We start from the raw sequence: 6,000 nt of genomic DNA, 5'->3' as shown, positions 1-6,000 counted from the left end.
AGGAGGCACAGAATCTCAATCATAAAATAGTCACAGGGATAAAAGTACACCATAGGGAATATAGTCAGTTCTGTAACCTTTTTCTGTGTTGACAATAACTTTTGGTTTGAGGATTTAATAATGTATCTAACTTGAGTCACTATGTTGTATATTTGAAGTCAATATAATATTGTATATCAATTATACTTTAATAAAAACTTTTTGTAACTAAAATATTACAGGGGGCAGAGAAAAAGATGGTGGAGTAGGAAGGCAAGGTGGAATTCTCCTCCCCAAAACACATAAAACACAAAAATATAGCAACTAAAACTAAACCTGAAAATGACCTGAAGACTGCAGAACTGACTACTTACATCTGGGGAAGAAGAGAAGACCTCACAGAAAATGGTAAAGTGGCAAAGCTGAGGTCTGGTGGGACCCAAGCACTCCCCACCACCCCAGCCCACAGGCGGGAGAAAAAGGAATGGAGTGGAGAGTGGGTAGAAGCCCAGGATCAGTGAACACCTGGCCTTAGAGATCTGCTTTGGGAGCACAAGCCCACATTACATGGTGCTCTGGTGATTAGTGGGGCTGGACAACAAAGACAGGCAGAACACGGGGAGGCTGAGATTCCAGTCGCTTGTGGAGAACAGGCACACTACACCAGGCCCCCTGAGACAAAAGTAAAGTGGGCTTTCCTTTTTGAAGTTTGAAAGACTTCCCAGCAGCAGGAGGGGCACCAGAGGGGTAAGGGTTAGACAGAGCTCCCTTCTCAGAAGAAAGGGCACACGGAGGATACCTCCCCAGCCGTCTCAGCTCAAATGGTTGGGAATTTTGGGGAGCCTCAGATGTGGCATCCCCCCCTGCTGGCAACACAGCCCCAAGGCTCTGCTCAGTGTGCACAGCGGGCAGAAAACCCACTTGGCCTGGTGATAGTGTGAGACTTAGCTGCTGGGTAGGCAGAGGGAGGCCCTCCCAGCTTTCCCAGCTCCTTTTCGGTCTATCTAGGAAGGTGCCTATAGGAACTACCCCTGGAGCTCCTTCCTCCTAGCTAGCTAATGCTGGTCCTGCCAGCCTTCAGCTCCCACCACTGCTGCAGGCCAGGTGGACGGTGGCCCCACCCACAGCAACTCCAGCTGCTGGGTCCCAAGTCTTCCAGCAGATAGCTCTCTTAGCCTGGCAGTGTTGTCAGACCTTGCAGCTGGGAAGGCAGAGCGAGACCCTCCCAGCTTCCTCATGTCCATTTCCCCCCAGCAAGGAAATAACAGGGAGAAAAAAGCAAGAGTAGCAGTACTTATATCAGACAGAATTGACTTCAAAATGAAGTAACAAGACAAAGAAGAACATTACATAATGTAAAGGGGTCAGTCCAAAAAGAGGATATAACCATTATAAATATCTATGCACACAATATCGAAGCACCTAAATACGTAAAACAAATACATAATTGAAGGGAGAAATAAGATAGTAACACATTCATTTTAGGAGACTTTAACATACTCCTCACATCAATAGACAGATCAACCAGACAGAAAATAAATAAGGAAACAGAGGCACTGAACAAAACATTAGATCAGATGGACTTGAGAGATATCTATAGAACATTCCACCCAAAAGCAGCAGGATACACATTTTTCTCAGTTGTACATGGAACATTTTCCAGAATAGATCACATACTAGGCCACAAAAGAGTCTCAATAAATCCAAAAAGACTGAAATTTTATTAAGCAGCTTCTCGGACCACAATGGAATGAAACTAGAAATTACATAAAGAAAACAAAAAGCCTATGAACACATGAAGGCTAAACAACATGCTTCTAAATAATCAGTGGATTGATAAACAAAACAGAAATCAAGCAATATACAAAGACAAATGAAAACAAAAATTTATCAGTCCAAAATTTGTGGGATGCCACAAAAGCATCAAGAAACAACAATCCCAAATAAACAGTCTAAATCAGAATTAAAGAAACTAGAAAGAGAACAAATGAAACCCAAAGTTAGCAAAAGGGAGGACATAAAAATCAAAGCAGAAACTAATAAAATAGAGAAGAATAAAACAATAGAAAAAGTCAATGAAATGCAAAGAGCTGATTCAGAAAATAAACAAAATAGATAAACCCTTAGCCAGATTTATCAAGAAAAAAAAGTACACAAATAAACAAAATCAGAAATGAAAAAGGAATAGTCAAATGGATACCACAGAAATATCATTACTAGAGAATTCTATGAAAAATTATATGCCAATAAATTGGACAACCTAGAAGAAATGGACAAATTCCTAGAAAAGTAAAAACTTCTAAGACTGACCCAGGAAGAAATAAATTCTAAACAGACCAGTTACCAGTATCAAATTTGAACTAGTAATCAAAAAACTCCCAAAAAACAAAATTCCAGAACTGCTTCACAGCTGAATTCTACAATGCATTTAAAGAAGAGCTAATAACCATCCTTCTTAAAGTATTCCAAAAAGTAGAAAAGGAGGGAATATTTCCAAACTCATTCTGTGAGGCCAGCATCACTCTAATACCAAAACCAGACAAAGACATTACAGAAAAATAAAATTATAGACCAATGTCCCTGATGAACATAGATGCAAAAATTCTCAACATAGTATTAGCAAACAAAATTTTAAAATACAGCAAAAAGTTCATCCATCATGACCAAGTGGGACTTATTCCAGGGATAAACTTAATTCTAGGATAGTACAATGTTCATAAATCAATCAAAGGGATAGACCACATTAAGAAAAAGGATAAAAACCTTGCAACAATGCAAGGATCAATGCAACAGATGCTGAAAAAGCATTTGACAAAATTCAACATCCATTCGTGATAAAAACTTTCAACAAAATAGGTATAGAGGGAACATACCTCAACACAATACAGGCCATATATGACAAACCCACAGCTCACATTGTACTCAATGGCAAAAAGCTGGAAGTTTTTCCTCTACTATCAGCAACAAGAAAAAGATCTCACAACTTTTATTCAACATAGTACTAGAGGTCCTAACTATGGCAATCAGACAAAACAAAGAGATAAAATGCATCCAAATTAGTAAGAAAGAAGTTAAACTATCAGTCTGCAGATGGCATGATATTATACATAGAAAACCCTAAAGACTCCACCAAAAAACCGTTACAACTAATAACTGGTTTCAGCAAAGCTGCAGGATACAAAAGTAATACACAAAAATCTGTTGCATTCCTATATACTAACAATGAACTGACAGAAAGAAAAATCAGGCAACTGAACTGAGTCAAATTAACAATCATATTGATAATTATGAAATGAAAAAGTGCCACATATCACCACTTGGGGAACATAGTTCAAGAAGTTTATGTAGAGAAATACATCCCACAAATATTTCTATTAGAAAACAAAAAATATAGAAAATTATTGAGTAAATATTCAATTCAAGAAGTTATAAAAAAATAAGCTCTCATAAAGTACAAAAGAAATAATAGGAGATATTAATGAAATGTAAAAAAAAGGATCTGACCTGTTAAAACAAAACCTTTTCTCTGAAAAGTTAGTAAGATAAACCTCTAGTAAGGTTGATCAAAAAAAAGAAATAGGGCACAAATAATATTAGGGATGAAAGAAGATCATACTCACAAATAGAATATAAATATTAAAAATCATAAGAAAATATCATAAATAACTTTATGCCAATAAATTAGAATACAGGTGAAATTGGTAATTTCCAAGTTAAATAAAACACGAACTCATGAAAAAATAGAACACCGTTAAAAAAGTGTATGACCATTAAAGAAACTGAAATAGGTCAGTATCTATCCATTCCACCCTCACCCCACAAAATGAAAGCACCATGCCAGGTGATTTTACTGGTGAGTTTTACCAAACATTCAATAACTCTGACTCAGTATCTGATACTAATGATACCAAAACCAAATAGAAACAATATAAAAAGAAAATTATAGTTTAATCTCACTTATGAATATAAATATAGAATGAGAAAAACTATCAAATGTTGACTTCATTTGTGAACAAAGATGCAAAATTTGAAAAAATATTTTTTAAATCCACAAATATATTATTAGTAATAATAGTATTGATTATGACCAAGTAGGGTTTAGCCCAAGAATGCAAGGTTGGTTCAACATTAGAAAATCTATTAATGTAATCCACCAAAAGAATAGAGGGAAGGAAAAAAAACACTTGTCATTTAAATAGATGTAGAAAGAATATCAGATAGAACACCACTCTTCAGGACTTAAAAGTACAAAAAAGAGTGGAAAGAAATTTCCTAATACAAAGTATGCACCCAAACCTATAAATATAAATATATTATTAATTTAAAAAATAGACTGTTTATGGAGAAGTCTTGCCAGCACAGTAAAATTAGAAAACAAGGCAAAATTTATAGGCACTGTCCTCAGAACTACTGTCAAGCAGACTATGACAAGGCTTGTGTTATGTAGGCATGAAAGGGTATTAAATTAAGGAAGGTGTTTTCCAAAAAATAGAACTATTTAATTGCAATCTTGTGGCAATTATCTACAAAATCATTTCTATTAAGATATCAAAATGTATATTCTTCTTTTGATAGAAAAATCACTTTGTAAAAAGTTCTGTTATTAGGGAAAAATTAGGTTTGACAACATAGAGTTTTCTTTGATTTCTCTTTTCTAGCAATGGCTAGAATCCTAGCAACACAGCCTTTGGAACATGTGACCCAAGGTAAAGCAATTTCTTCAAAACTTGTAGCACTTGACTTGATTGCCTCACCTAGAAGATAATGTGACACCTTATTCATAACAGATTCCTAGCACAAAATCTAAAGTGAAGAAATATTTTAAAATCTGTATCAATAAAATTCTGTATGGGTCTGTTAACCTCTGGCATGGGGACCTGACAGCCAACAGTTCACATATCATCTGCCAGAATGGTATCTTCACACTTTACTGCTTGCATTCCACTAAACAAATTTTTGGAAAGTATGTACCACTTCAGATTTTTTTAATTGACAACTAACATTATCATCATTCACTTAAATAACTATACGTAAGATAATTTTCAAGGCATACTATAAATACTTACATTTTTAAAGACAGAAACTGTTATATCGTTCTTTTGAATGTATCTAATAAACTTTAAATTCCATGGCAATTTCATTCCTACCATCATCAACATAATAATACATAGTCAAACTTTTCAGTGAGACATTTAACATCATTTGTTAGATCTGTATTTTTCTGACATCATTAATGTACAATTAATTGAACAGCATATGGTTACTAGACTACCCTTGTTATCAACTCCCCCCCACATACCCCATTACAGTCACTGTCCATCAGCATAGTAAGATGCTATAGAGTCATTACTTCTCTGTATATACTGCCATCCCCGTGTCCCCCCCCCACTACATTATGTGTGCTAATCGTAATGTCCCTTTTCCCTCTTATCCCTCCCTTCCCACCCATCCTCCCCAGTCCCTTTCCCTTTGGTAACTGTTAGTCCATTCTGGGGTTCTGTGAGTCTGCTGCTGTTTTGTTCCTTCAGTTTTTGCTTTGTTCTTATGCTCGAGAGATGAGTGAAATCATTTGATACTTGTCTTTCTCTGTCTGGCTTATTTCACTGAGCATAATACCCTCTAGCTACATCCATGTTGTTGCAATTGGTAGGATTTCTTTTCTTCTTATGGCTGAATAATATTCCATTGTGTGTATGTACATCTTCTTTATCCATTCATCTACTGATGAACACTGAGGTTGCTTCCATTTCTTGGCTATTGTAAATAGTGCTTCAATAAACAAAGGAGTGCATATGTCTTTTTCAAACTGGGTTCCTGCATTCTTAGGGTAAATTCCTAGAAGTGGAATTCCTAGGTCAAATGGTATTTCTATTTTTAGTTTTTTGAGGACCCACCATACTGCTTCCCACAATGCTTGAACTGGTTTACATTCCCACCAGCAGTGTAGGAGGGTTCCCCTTACTCCACATCCTCGCTAACATTTGTTGTTGTTTGTCTTTTGGATGCTGGCCATCCTAACTG

This window comes from Manis pentadactyla, chromosome 1 (genome assembly GCF_030020395.1).
Source record: "Manis pentadactyla isolate mManPen7 chromosome 1, mManPen7.hap1, whole genome shotgun sequence".
Classification (NCBI taxonomy): Eukaryota; Metazoa; Chordata; class Mammalia; order Pholidota; family Manidae; genus Manis; species Manis pentadactyla.
The sequence above is the reverse complement of the archived record's forward strand: the minus strand, read 5'-3'. Positions refer to the sequence as shown.